The sequence below is a fragment of the Natator depressus genome, chromosome 2, assembly GCF_965152275.1.
Source record: "Natator depressus isolate rNatDep1 chromosome 2, rNatDep2.hap1, whole genome shotgun sequence".
Taxonomy (NCBI): domain Eukaryota; kingdom Metazoa; phylum Chordata; order Testudines; family Cheloniidae; genus Natator; species Natator depressus.
The window spans coordinates 179,587,414-179,603,078 of record NC_134235.1 but is presented as its reverse complement, the minus strand read 5'-3'; positions in this window follow the sequence as shown (position 1 = coordinate 179,603,078).

The following is a 15,665-nucleotide window of genomic DNA, read 5'->3' as shown; positions in this document are numbered from 1 at the left end:
CAACCTCTTATAACTGATGTAAAGCATGATACACACGGAAGAAGCCCTAGAGAACCAGCCCCACTTCTCCTACCATCATCACTGCACAGTCAACCTAGATGTTGAAAGTTAAATTGCATCTTTTCTAAATTGCATCATCATCAGTAGTAAAGAGTCTATAAACCAGATTATGCTCTGAGTCACCCTGATGTAAATCAGGTGTAGCTTCATTTAAGCCAGTGGAGTCTCTGTGGCAACAAACAGAACCTCTGAAAACCAGAAACATGGCCTGAGTTTGTGCTCACACAACTACATGTGCAAATCATTTGTGTGCAGTGTCACTTGTGCATGCAAAAACTTGAGGACAAATTGGTTTTGCACAGGTATGTTCTATTATTTATATGCATGAATATAACACCTTTGGGGTTTATTGAGCATGTCCTCTTTCAATTTTTTTTTAGGGGGAGGGGAGAGCAGTGAGAGAAAGGAGGGAAACTCCTTTGTGTTTCTTTGGAGCTCAGGGGGAGAGAGGGGCTGCAGCCTGCAGGCCCTGACAAAGCGAAGCAGCAGAGAACCTGCCTGAAGCCTGGGAAAGACAGAGCGACCTATCGGGGACACCCCAGGACAGGAGCCAGGAGGAGCACCGTGCCAGGGAAGAATTGCCCGAGAAGGACAGGCCGGAGCCGGACCCAGTATCACTGCTGCCCAGAGCTGCATGGGGCTGTGAGTACTGGGGCTTGTGACTTTGCACTAAGAATAAGGAGGGAGGCTGTTAGCTAGTTAAGTGGGGAGGTGGTCGCTTTGTGTGGCTTTGCAGAGAGCGGCAGAAGAGGGCACCTGAGGGGTTTGTTGGGAAAAGTTTACTGGGGCTGAAGACGACCAGGAGGAGCACCCAAGACTTACCACTGCACTGGAACTTTGCTTAGGACTCCTGAACTTTGTGTGCAGATACACTGCTTGGTGTCTGCCCTGTCAGACTGTGCTACCACTGGGCCTGTGGGGCCTTGGTTTGGATGCAACCCTGTTGTACTGCTCCCCCTACATTTTCCCTTCTTGTTGGGGTTTTTTTTTTATTCCTTTGCAAATAAATATTTTTTTAACTGAGATGAAAGTCACTGCGGAGTTTCTTTGCTCTGTGAAGGAGAGCCCAGGGTACGTAACATACAGGTGTGTACTGCAAAGTCCCCATACGAGCCACCAAGTGTAACTTTAGCACCCTCGTGGCCAAGATGGAGTCTGCTGTGCAGGCAGCTCTGGTCAAGAGACGGTGCGTGCAGGAATACAGCAGGAAAAATTCCTTCCACCCCAGGAACACCTGTTCCAAACCCAAAGTAAACACACACACCCACAAAAAAAGTACAATGAATATAACAAAGGAAAATATTTATTTACAAAGAAATAAAAGAAAAAAATAAGGGGAAATATAGGTTGAGCAGTAGAAAAGGGTTGCATCCAAACCAAGGCTCCACAGGCCCAGTGGTAGCACAGTCTGACAAGGCAGACACCAAGCAATGTATCTGCACACAAAGTTCAGGAGTCCTAAGCAAAGTTCCAGTCCAGTGGTAAGTCTTGGGTGCTCCTCCTGGTCGTCTTCAGCCCCAGTAAACTTTTCCCAACAAACCCCTCAGGTGCCCTCTTCTGCTGCTCTCTGCGAAGCCACACAGAGCGACCACCTCCCCACTTAACTAGCTAACAACCTCGCTCCTTATTCCCAATGCAAAGTCACAAGCCCCAGTACTCACAGCCCCATGCAGCAGTGACACTGGGTCCAGCTCCGGACTGTCCTTCTCGGGCGATTCCTCCCTGGCACAGTGCTCCTCCTGGCTCCTGTCCTGGGGTGTCCCAGATAGGTCGCTCTGTCCTTCAGGCAGGATCTCTGCTGCTTCACTTTGTCAGGGCCTGCAGGCTGCAGCCCTTCCCTTTCCCGAAGCTCCAAAGCCACACTCCCGAGTTTCCCTCCTTTCTCTCACTGCTCCCCCTTCCCACGAGAAAAAAAATTGAAAGGTGCCATGCTTTCTAAACCCCAAAAGGGGTTACATGAACATAACATATACAAATGATTTGCATGCAGGAAAATGGTGGCTAGATGTTGAAAATATGGCCTTAAATATAAAGAGCATTTTTATGACCTTGTTTATGCTGATAGTCAAATTTTCAGTTTTAGAAAACATTTGTGCCTCCCATCGACTCCTAAAATGCACTTGAGTTTTCCACATACTCATAGGACAGCATAGCAAGATCTCCTCATCGCTCCAGCACTGTGTATTCTCAATGCCCCGTTTCCCATTCTCACTGACCTACCATGAGTAAACACTGCCTTTTGTTCCCCGAAGTCTCATATTCAAACACCTGTCATTGTGATCCACAGCACAGCACTAAAGAAATGGAAGCTGAACACAGCCCTTTTTCATTGTGATAAGCAATTGCAGCCCTGAATGTTTAAGTGTCTTGGCAGCCTCAAATAATAATAATCAGAGCTACAGCCTGTTGAAATTCATAAACGAAACCATCCAAGGGGTAAGGTCATATGAAATACAAGACATTCCTTGATTTGAAAACTTAATTTTCATCTTTCAGCAGTAAACAGAATGCAAGTATACAGTATGCATCTGTTCTGAAAAGAAAGAGTTTTAGCAACATGACATCTTGGTACGTACTCATGATAGCAAGCCAGGCAGGACAGAAATCTGTCACTTCAGATTCAGCTATTGAAAAGCAAGGATATCTTCCCCCTTTTCTAATTTTCAAATATTTCCAAACAGAATGGTCAATTAGTAGAAGTCTTTTGTTGCTTTGTCACTAATCCAATCCACCTTATGGAAAACATGAGTCAGGCCTTTTTGTGACCTTTTCTTTGGGCTCCTTTATGCAAAAGAAAGAAAGGGATACAGAGGGAAATGAAAAATTAATGCAGCTAAAATGAGATCTCAAATGACCAAAATATCCACAACATTCAAAGCCAGCAACTCAGTTGAAAGTCCAAAGTGTCTGAGTCAGTGGATCCTTTCGGAGAACCAAACTCAAGTTTCTTATTATTTAGTACAACAATATTGTCTTCTACTGCTTAGTGGCAGGATTCATACTGTGAAGCACATTTTCAATTGTTTAAAATTATGATGGAGGCATAAATATTTGTTCTAGACTCAATCTTGACACACAATATCTCAGGGAAGAAACGCTCTAGGGCTGGCAATTTTTAGGCATTTTGCACAAACATTGAATAGTTTTAATTGATCATTTTAAATCATTCAACTATAATCGAGCTATAAAGCACATTAAGTGTTTGCACCCTTTAAAATCTTTGAAGTGAATGGGATTACAGAGTAAATCAGTGCAGAATTGGTTTGTGTATACACACACAAGAAGAGAAAAGAGAATTTGGCATATATACTGCACACAGATATATATATAGGCCAAATTCTCTTTGCAGTTATGCCAGTACAGATCCATTGAAATCAATGGGGGTATACGGGTGTAACTGAGAAAAAAAATGGTTTTATATAAAATGTATTTGCTACATCATATTTTATGTACAATTCTACATAGAATTCTATGCAATATAATTGACTTCCATTGAGTTGCACAGGCATAACTGCATTGTTAGTACACATACATACATCACACATATTTATTGATTTAAAATACATTCTCAACCTGTGTCATTCAAAAATATTTTTGATTAAAAAGCAATCTTTGGCATAGGATGAATCCATCATAGAGTGTAACTGCTGCTAATAACTGGTCATTAACTATCACTCCTATCTGTAATTCCCATAGACTCTGTAACAATTACCTGGTCTCTTTTGGTTTCCATTGGTCATTTTTGAGTCCCCATTCTCCCCTACCACAAAATAAAAGTAACTCCCCTTCGCTTTGACAGAAATTACTCATAACCTGATGCAGGAGAATAAGTTACCTGGCTTCTATTGATCTTTCTTAGTTTCTGTTGGCTTCCAATTAAGGCCCAGTGGCTCCTGGAACATGCAGACCAATAGACCCATGCAATGTTCTAAATCTAGTAAACAACAGGAATTAAATGAAAAAATTGACCTGGAATTTCCACACAGCCAGAGAAGCCAAGATCTGAATGAGATGAAGACAGAACTCACCCACTAAAATTCATCTTTCTAGGTCAGTATGGTACATCAGGAGGGCAAGTTTATACTGCCACTGCCCATACTGAACCCATCCGATGGATAAATTAAGAATGTCAGTCTGCAGGGCTGTCCGGTTCATATTTTTCACCAGCAGATGATTTCTTTAAATGGTGTTTAAAATAATAATATCTAAAATGGAAAATTTCCCCACTGCTACTTTTCACAAGGATTTGCCCCTTTATTGGATAAACAACAGGGCAAAATAACCCTTACTGAAATTAGTGGAATTACACCAGGTATGAGTTTGGTCCAGCATGACGTGAAATATTTGAGAACCGTCTTTTTATGAAAGACTGAAGAAGCTGTTCTTCAGGGCCTGATTCAGCAGCCTATCACTGTTTGCTTCCAAAAGAATTTGGCCCAAGAAAGGGACTGCAGAATTGGGCTCCATACCAAAAAGGCTCTGTGACATTAAAGGCGATGCCGGCAACTTGTCAGGGCCCTGAGGTCAGCACCCTATTTGCATATATATTTACAGATTTTTAAACATCAAAAGTAAATGCACAATATCATACAAGGTGCTTCTGGTTGTACCATACCTTCTATGTCAGAATAATCTAAATTGCTCATAGGCACAGGATAGCTGAACAGCTGGGAGAGGAGGGTTGCAGGATATATTTTAGGACCACCTGACTTCATGAGATCCCTGACTAATTGTTTTAAATAGTATCAATTGGATGACTATCCAGCATTCTCTCTTCACTATCTTCTCCAAATTCACCTTGCTTACTAATACTGAATGTTGTCATAATTTAGGTTCACTACCCTGTACATTAAGGCCCAATCCTGAAACGCTTACAAGAGAAATCCTCTCTCACATGAGTTCCCCTTATTGGCTTCAATGGGACTGTTTGTATGTGTATTATTAACATAATTTATGGTTGCTTTACAGGATTGGGATCTTGCTTAGCAATATATTCTGCATATTTATTAAAAAATTAATGTGTGTGTATATACACAACAGCCCTCGCTACTTCACTGCCTTGGAATAAATATTAAGAGAAAGCATATCACTACATTTCTAGAAGTTAATACAACCACAAGAATGGGTTTATAAAGAAAATTCCTTGCCAGACAAACATGGGGTGGGGGTAAATAGAATTACAAAATGGGTGGACGGGGGGGGGGGGGAGTAACTCTAATATAGTAGGATTTCGTAAAGCATTTATTACCACATCACAAAATCTTACTCTCAAAGTTGATTCAAATTGCTTTGGATGTGAACACTGTCACATGACTAAAACCTGGTCGGTGAGCCATCAACAAAGGGTAATGACAAAAGGCAGTATATGAAGTTGGGACGGGAAGAGTCTAGGGAGGTACCACAGTGATCCATGTTGGGTGAAGTCTTAGGAACTTCAGATACTGGGCTGTACCGATGGGAGCCATGTAAGTAGATTGAAAAGTTTGGTTGGACAAGTAGATAGTTATTGATTTAGGAGGAAGTAAATGACATATGATAGCAAATGATGCTAAATCAGTAGGAGTTGCAGACACCAGCCAGGACAGAAAAAGAATACCAAGAAACCACTTCACAATACCCAGTTACATACATAAACCAGGGCACATCCTAGCATTGCGTCAGGGTCCGTCAATGGTCCCCAGACAGAAGAACGGATGCAATTCCATTTTACAAGGAGAATGCGGAACTGGGGGTGTGCACCCAGTGAGGTGTCTGCATAACAACTCACAGGGGGCAGTGCAGGGCACAGGATCAGCTGCTGTGCTAATCCTCTGGTCCTCTCATACAGGAGGTGCAGAGCTATTCCTGCTATTGGGCAACAAGTAGCCTCCACACACAAGCTATCTGATAGCTTGGTGGGAGGATTCCTTGCCTGTCCCATAATTGCCCAGTCAGTGCCTGGCTACTTGAGGTGGGCACCAAACAAGCTCAGGATATGTTCCACTGAGCACAAATAGGTTTTAGGCACATAGAACTTGAGTCTTCTCATTTAGACCTGGGTAAACCAGGAGTGACTCCACTGAAATCAACCGTACTGGTGTAAAACTGGTGTAAGTGAGGAAAATCAGACCCATTGGTACTTTCTTCATTTTGGTCATTCACTAAAATGGTAGACACAAGCAATTTGAGCAGTCATAAATGGGGGCTAGAGGTTAGGGGATTTTTGAAAATTTGACCCATCAAGTTCAAGAAAGTGGCCACCAGTCAGGCCATTTAAAATAGACAGTTTGCATATATCTGCTGTTTCATAGCCCTGATTTAACTGAAATCCAAGACATGGGTGTAAAAAGCAAAAATCTCTCATGAAAGTGACAGCTTTTGGGCATAACCCACAACACTCACACACAGCCAGAATACATTTCCTGGTGGGAATTTTTCCTAATTTGGGGAGAAATAATCCATTCATACATAGTACTGTTCATATGCACCAGACATTACATACATACCACATTTTGTAAAATACTGGAAAAAAATTCAGGATCCATATGTGGTTGAGTCCCTTAGTATAGTCCTCTCTGAAAACTACAGGTTACATCAAGAGGTGCATCCCTCACCTCTTATCTTCCTAGAATTCTCCTGCAGGTGGTTGCCATTTTGCATTCAGTTTTGGTGTAGCCTGCGAGAGAAGACACACACACACACCCCCGTGCTCTCACCTAGAGCCTTTACTTCTGTTCTCCCATATTTTGTTGATTTCCACTAAAATCAAAAGACAAGTAATTCATCCTGAGAGGATATGACTGCTCTTTGTCTACAGCCATGCATAATAAATAGAAAGAAACATTATGGCTCTTCTCAAACTGATCAAAGAGAGAATGTGGCAGCGTGGGAGAGAAAACTATAACAGGAATTCTGCTTTTAGCAATGTTAATAATTTAATAGGTTTATTTTAAAAATGTCTCAAGCTAGCTGGAGTTTGCACTAAACACGAGACTGCAGCTTTGTCAACTTCTGTGACCTTTAACATTTGTGACCAGAGTCATAATTCAGGTGGTATCCAGACCCGACAGTGTCACAGCATGACAAGTTGTCTCCTTTCCTTCCCATCTTCCCTATTAATGTGCTCGTCAACTGAGGAGTGATGTCATAGACTCAAGCCCACTTATACTAATGGGTTTGGATTGCTATTGCGGCTTTGAGCATGCATGGGCCACCTCTGATTCAAAACACTATCCTAGAGCTGCTGCTCCCTCCACAGTCCAGCCTGTAGAGGTGGTTTGGCTGCAACCTTTTGCTTACTGAGATGACAGCCGGTAATGCACAGCAGGAAATAATCTCTCCCCAGTGCACTTTCATTTGTGAAAAAAAAAAATGAAAATTACTTTTCAGGGACACTCTCCCAGGCATTCTGATCAATTTGACTTCAATGCACTTGCTTACCGCACTTCACGCCTGCCAAGTAAAATACTCCATGGTAACAAGAACAAGCAAGTTGATGAATGAGAAAACCTTGTTTTCACAGACTGCAACTGTGGGCACAAAGGACTGAAAGCCCAACCAAGGGGGAGTCTCGCACAAAGTCGGACGCAGGAGATATGGCTCAAAGGAGAATAGAGCCGCACGGCTCATTTGCAACTCCAGATAAGAATGTCAGATGCACAGTTATGCCCTGGGAAGCAAGTCTACTGCCTTCACAGTCTCCCCTGGCCCCGAGCAACAGCAAAAAAACAAAGCTAAAGCAGACAAAATGCAAAATCAGAGTAACATTCAAGGACTCAAAAGTCCCCATGTTTTGATATCAGTGAGCTGGCATGATGGTATTTCCACTACCTGGCCCCAAAATCCTGCCTTTGTTAGTGCTAGACCCTTGTTGCAGGAACCTTTGGGGTAAAATTAAAATGACTGCACAGTGAAGTGGCTCTCTTGATTTACCCAGCATGAAAATACAATGTTCCTCTAACAGGAAGGTGAATGTATATTCCCCATACAATCTCCATACAAATGTGTACTTCTTTTTCCTACTGCTAGCTTCTGACTCAACAGTAACACATGCAAATTTCTCAGAAGAGAGGCTTTTTGTTTCCAGGAAAATACAATTACACAGGCTAACAATCCTTATAATCAGAACATAAAATTGACCTCCATCCATGGATCAGAAAGGAACTTTCCCTGTCTATAATATATTTAAAGTTCACATCAATTAAATCCTCGTGAGGTTTTATACCTTCCTCTGATGCATCCAGCAGTGGTCACTTCCAGAGCCAGGAAACTGGATTATGTGGACCATTGGTCTGTTCTGGGATGCAAATTCCTAATTGAGTTAAAGTTATCTTCTTTCCCTGGTGAGAAATGAAATTGCAGAAAGTTTTCGATTGGAGCTGGGGGGAGGGAGGATTATTATAAGCAAACAGTGGGAGGCTGCAACCATAGAAATTGACTTGACACAATCTTTTTCTGTTAATGAATGTGATTACATAGACATAAAATGACAGTTTTGTTTCAGGGCATTTACAAAAAAGTTGAAACTATGAATCTATAATAACTTCAAGCAGGTCAGAGGGTTACAAGTTATTAATTATTATGATTATTTATTTGTTTTGCAATAGCATCTGGGGATCTCAGTCATAGACCAGGTCCCCTGAGAATCAAAATCTTATACAGTTTGGGGGTTGTTTCTCATTTTGTACACCACTTCTTCATTGACTTAATATCACAAGGCCTCCATAATGCATTCTTGTATTGTTCCTCAAGTGATCTCCAGCATGCATTTATGAAAGCTTTGGCAACTGAGAAGGGTTCTTGCACATGTGCCAACATTGAGCCTCTCTCTGGCGGAAAGCCTAGAAGACTCAGGAGGACACAACCAGTCTTATACAGACCTTGTAATGGTCACCTATGTAACTTCCAGGCTTTACTATTGCAGTATGTTCTGCTTTAAGGCTGCATCTGGAGCCTACTCAAACACCCCCACTCTCTGCAAAATCCAACTCCTGCATTGTGCCAGCCACTGTGAGCATATAACACCTATGCTCAGATCTCTAGACTAATTGTCCAAGCATTCAAGGTGTTTAAGACCTGAATAGCCTGAGACCTAGTTATGTGAAAGACCACATCTAGTTCTGTTCCTTAGGATAGTAATTAAGATCAGCTGTGAAGCTCAGTCCGCTAATACCTAGGGCTGGATGTTCCATTATTGGCAGCAGGCATTCAGTTGAGGGTCCTGAGCTTTAGAAATTCAAACAATTTAGTTAGTAATATTGCACTTTAGACTATAAGATCCGGGACAGAGTCTCTACATTCACATTTTTAAAAGATACCTAGTGCAATGTCGATGCTACATAAAATCATAATTTCCCCTTATTAAGGCACAATGTACGAATCATTTATTTTGCTTGTGCTTATTTTTAGTTTTTGTTTCTGAGTGACACCGAAAATTCGTGCTTTAATCTTTGTATCTAAAGCACCAAAAGGACAGGCACCATAGAAATGAGCATCATAAATAAATACATGATAAAGAGAGCATGTGATCAAGGAAATTTCTCTGTTGCCTGCATGCAAATAGATGGGGGGGGGGAAGAGGAGTTGTCTGTGTAGAAGGGACTCACGACTGTATACAGATGCCATCATACCTGACTACTAATTTGCCCAGTGAAAACTTCAGAGGCAGGTTTATCAAGCAGAGACTACAAAATTGACAAAGCAACAGAAGAAAGGACAATAAAACATAATGAACAATAATCCAATTTTACGCATCACCACATGCAAGAACACCCTTATTCTTCATACTACTAAATGAATTAAATGTCTGCCTCATAGTTCACATCAAGAAAACACATTGCAGGTTTTCCTCCCCCTCCACGAGCACACACCACCCTATCCAGCATCTGAGTGTCCAGTTGAGATGCCAGGCAGAAGAGAGGCAGCAGTGAGCTGTCAACAGTGACAATGTTTCTCTTTCCCTTGCTTCGCTAGTGACCTTTGCAGAACCGCAGCTAACAAATTGGAAAGTAAATATCTGCCAGAGGACTGGTGGCATCAGCACAGCACAGCTGTGAGGCTGCTGAGCAGCAGACAGAGATGCAACTTGATGAATGAGAGATGGGGTCAAAGGAACAGCTTAGCAGCTGGCAGCTCAACCTGCTCCTGGAATGGGGAAAGAAGAGAAAACTCAGGGCCAGTGTAGCACATTACACATAGATTTTGCCAGGCTGTTGCCACCATGGAGATAAGCACCAGTATAAAGACAAGACAGATGGATGTGAAGTAGATGCCATCAATCCATGGCTGGGAAAAGAAGGAAAGCAGCAAAAGAACTATTTTAATATGGAGAGAATTACATGTGACCTTAGGAAGAAGTTGCTTCTTCTTATTGCTACTGTAGTAATATCATTTGTTAACTCATGTGCTTTGCTTGCAAGATTTAGGCCACAAACCTATTCCAGTCAATGGAAAGACCCCTTCACCAAAGATTGATTCTCTGCTGCCTTGCACAACAAGTGACACCCATGCAAAGTGGGCGCACAACACTGCTACTTTGCACAGGCCCAAGTGATTACCTGCATGCAAGGCAGCAGAGACTCAAGCCCTCAGTCTCACCCTGGAGCAGCTGATCCTTCCTTTTGTTTCACTACCAATTGTTAGATCTCCTCAGCTGCATGTCTACAGTACTGTGACTACAGCATGAGTTCATATCCAAACTCCCACCCCTACCCCCCGCCCCCACACCTCTTCCTGGGGTTTGGCTCTGTACGTAACTCAAACACAAACACAGCACTCAGCGCAAGCTTCCTCCTGAAGCTTAACTGTCCCCCTAGGGTTTCCCTCCTCTGTCCTAACTTCCTAGTATCCTTTCTCTATGGAGAATCTAACTCCCAGATGGAGTTAGTCATCCATGCCTGATATAAGAGGGCGGCAGAAATCAGCTTTCTGCGGGGTTCTAATCCCTGTTGACAGGGTGGACCAGAAGAACAGCACTTCTACCCTGTCATAGCCACCAAGGTTCATGTGTGTGTTTCTCTGCTTCTATAAGCATTCACTGAGATATCTTTAATTCTTCATTTCACAGCAATATCCATTGGGGAGCTCAGTTTTGACCACAACTCTGTGTCACATTTCTGTGCCTGGTATCTCAAATTGAACAGCCCCTCAAATGGCTAGTATAGGTCATATGACAAACTTTGAGGCCACAGACCTTAGTGGTGTGCAGTTCACTAACCCTTTCATAAACACTATTGGCCTGATCTTACAGAAGTCAGCACTCCTGAAAGTGAAGCCATGTGCTCCCAAGATCTTTGGATAATCAGGTCTCTGCTGGATTGATTAAGCATTTTGCAAACTTTAAGGTGGCTGTGTCCTTCTGCGGCTGTGTCCTTCTGCTTAGGAACTGTACAATGTAATCCAAAAAAATGACACGTAGATTACATTAACAGTGAGTGGGAGACATCACACAGCTACAGAAAGAACATGTTTTCTGTGTGAGCCACCAAAACAAATGAAGCTATACAAAAAATAGGCCCTAAATTTAGTAACTGTCAGCCCACTGCCTGAGGCAACATCCAGCTGATGGACTGATGACAGACCAATTCTCATCGCCACTCTGAATCCTGTCTACTGAACAAACCACTAAATATCATCAGCATCGTCTGTGCACTCACTTCCTGCAGCAGCGGCACCATGGCCGATCCTCTGCTCTGTTTATGGCAAAGCCAAGTTTCAGCATCAGCAGCTGATTGGAGGAGGTAAGAGATACAGTAGACCCCCAGAGTTACGAGCACCTCCGGAACGGAGGTTGTCCGTAACTCTGAAATGTTTGCAACTCTGAACAAAGCACAGTTTGGGCTCCAGATCCAGCAGTTGACACTCCAGGCCAGGCTTCAGCAACATCCTGCTGTAAGTGCTCTACACCTGAGGATGGGCGTGGGGACAGGCAGCCCAGATGTGCCTACCTTTAAGATGCAATACAGGTGCAGGACAGTATTTGCTTCTTTTTTCTTTGGGTCCCTGCTGCTGTCTGATTTGTTACTTCTGGTTTCACTTGGTGTCCCGTTGACCAGTCAATCTGTAGCTGGTGTTCATATCTTTGAGGTTCTACTCTAGTGAAAACTGATGACACTATCGCCTGAAGCCAGAACTCAAATCTCAAATAAGCCTGAGAGGATCCAAAGACTGCAAACAGGTTGTGAAAGGAAATACAGTCTGCTCTGCACCTGCTTTATTTTTCCTTCTTTTAGATCTCCCAATCCAAAGCCTGTTGCAGTCAGTGAAACTATGCCCATTGACTTCATTAGGGTTACATCAGGGCACAACACAGGAAATGCTGAGAGCTTTCTTACTTCCTCATCTTTTATTCCCCCACTCTTCCTTTGCCTGCCAGTCTTGTTGACCTTTTGGGGCACATCTACACTGCATCTGGGAGCAAGCCTCCCGTTCTGGGTCCACAGCTTTGTGCTAGTGGGGCTCATGCTAGCGCTCTAATGATAGCTATGTAGGAAGAAGAAATGCTAGAAGCAATAACAAGTATGGAAAGTGTTAAAACTCTGGGGCCTGATGGCTTTTGAGATTAATTTTACAAAGTATTTAAGACGGTATTAGTAGGTCTGTTGAGAAGTACTTTCAATGCATCCTAGCTAGGGGAGGAACTTCCACAACCTATGAAAGATGTTACTGTGGTTGTTCTCTCTAAGAATGGATGAGACCTGACCTTATGCAGTTCCTATAGGCCCATATCACTGTGGAATCATGACAAAGATTTTAGCAAAACTACTAGCTAGCTGATTATAGCCAATGATCTCAGCTTATACAAATCCAGATCAATCTGAATTCATTAAATACCGACAAATGTCAGACAATATTCAAAGAATACTTGGAATCATCCATAATGCCAGATCAAAAATAAAGATCCGTTTATCTTGGTATCACTAGATGCAGAGAAAGCCTTTGATAGAATAGAGTGGAACTTCCTGTTTCAAGTCCAGTCTCATATGGACTTGGGTCCCCAGTTCCTTAGATGCATAACTGATTTCTGCACCAGCCCAAAAGCAGCTGTGCAAGTTAATGGGGTAAAAATCTCCCCTGTTTGAATTACACAGAGGGACTAGGCAGGAATGTCCATAGTCTCCTTGACTTTATGCACCGGCCATGGACCCATCTGCAGAGAGGATAAGGAACAAAAGACCCATGAGAAGAATAAATCCTGCAGGAACACATCAGAAAATAGCATTGCATACAGATGATGTAACATTATTTTCATCTAAACCAAATATTTCCCTAAAATTAGTTTCTCAAGAAATCCAGAATTTTGGGAAAGCATCTGGATTTAAAGTAAATGATGCCAAATCATAGAATATCAGGGTTGGAAGGGACCTCAGGAGGTCATCTAGTCCAACCCCCTGCTCAAAGCAGGACCAATCCCCAACTAAATCATCCCATAAATAAATCTGAAATGCTACCTATAAATTTGACAGACTTTGAAAAGTCACTCTTTCGGAAAACATTTGGGTACAAGTGGGCAACAAATTCTACAGGATACCTGGAAATTCTAATCTCAAACAACCGAGAAGAGCTCTATGATTTAAAAGTCAAACCACTACTTCAGCGAATGAAAAAGAGACCTGGAATGCTGGGGGAAGCGTGCGAAGTATTGGTTGGGAAGAATAGGCACAGTCAAAATGAATATTCTGCCAAGGGTATCTTTCTCGTTTCAAAATCTTTCTGTCAGCATCCCAGATAAAGCCCTAGCAGGAATACAGAGGATGTTGCTAGAATGTTAGACAAGACCAAAAGTGAGAGCAGATACCCTGTAAAGACCCATTAAACAGGTGAATTAGCTGTTCCAAATATTCTATGGTACTCTCAAGCCAGCTCAAAGCAGTAATGGATTGGCCCTGCTCTAACCCAGGCACAAACCCTGGGTCTTTATTGAACAAAAAAATCTGTTTTATACAGAAAGCTAACTTTAATAGAAGTGATGGCATCTTCTCAATTAGGAAACAAAACATTTATAACGAATTTTTATCAATCTTTGCTAACAAAAAATTGTCCATATATGACATGCTGGGAAAAGGAAGTGGATAGACTAATTACCCCAGAAGAATGGGGCTTGATCTGGAAAAGAGGACCCTCAGTCAGTAGCACAATAAAAGGACATTTCTTTAAGATACTGTTTCAATGGTACCTCATACAAGTCAGGTTAAAGCGTTTAAGGAGACTGAGTGGGGATAAATGTTGGAGAAATTGTGGCGAAAAAGGAGATTTTGTGTGTATATAATGGACATGTCCAGCTATTAGAGAGTGTTAGGATTTAATCTGTAATCAAGTATCATAAATTGTTGGATATTTATTACCAAATGATCCTTTGGTAATCCTCCTGGGACTTCCTAGTGGACATGATCCCATAAAAGGAAATGAAAAATTAATCTGTCATAGGCTAGTAACTACTCAGCTACTGGTAGCCTTTTACTGGAAAAATAAAAATAGCCCAAGCCCAGAGACGTGGTTAAAAAAAATATGGGAGGTTGTGGTTATGGAAAAATTAACACACTGATTACATACTGTGGCAGGGTCGGGCCAGATGGCTGTAGGAGAGTGGTAGAGGGCAGATGTATTGGCCCCAGGCTGGGTAGGTTCCTTTTCCCTGGGTGGGGTGACAGGGAGGGTTCCAGGGCAGTCAGGAACCTTCTGGAGACAATTAAGGCGGGCTGACTGGAGCACCTGCAGCCGGTCGGGAGGCTGCTGGAGTCGGTTGGGCGGGCTGGTCAGGGCACCTGGGTTTTAAAAAGGAGCTCCCGTCAGTTTGTGGTGTGCGTGTGAGGAGCTGGGAGCAAGAGGCACTAGGAGCTGAGAGGGAGAACGCGGACTGAAGAGTACAAGCATCATCAAACACCAGGAGGAAGGTCCTATGGTGAGGATAAAGACGGTGTTGGGAGGAGGCCATGGGGAAGTAGCCCAGGGAGTTGTAGCTGTTGCACAGCTGTTCCAGGAGGCACTCTAGACAGCTAGTTTTACAACTTGTCAAAGCTGCAAGACCAGACAATACAAAACCAGACAAGACTACACAGACATAACATGTTAGGCTGTGGGTAACTAATAAAGCAGACATGAAGCAATAGGGAAAGAGGGGCTGGGGTATAGAGGTAGGTGAATGGAGGTCGGTCATTCTTTAATCATCTTGACATTTTTATCAATGTCTAAACAGCTCTTATGCAGAGAAGAAGTTCCATTGAAGACACAGGGGTTACAAGCCACAGTAAGGATTATTCCTGTAAGGGTTGGCAGAAGCAGTCATTGTCTGCCTCTCTGTTTAGAATTGTCCATCTCTGTTTTCATGTTACATAATTGTTTTCCTGCCTGCAAACTGACTTTCATATTCAATGAAGTTTTTTTTTTCCTGCCTCTCCCTAGGAGGCCATCCCATCTAAGATGTTAATACAAAACATTTTTAATATCTTCACCTATGATCCTCTATTTTCCCCCATACCTATTATGACCGGTTCCCCTTGGGGTGCCATCTGGAACTGGAGTACCACTGAACCCACCAGCCTGCACTCCCTTTACACTGTACTGCTGTGACAGGCCCATAAGCCCCCAGCAGCACAAACACAGGTAGGGACACACCCAGCTGCAGCCAC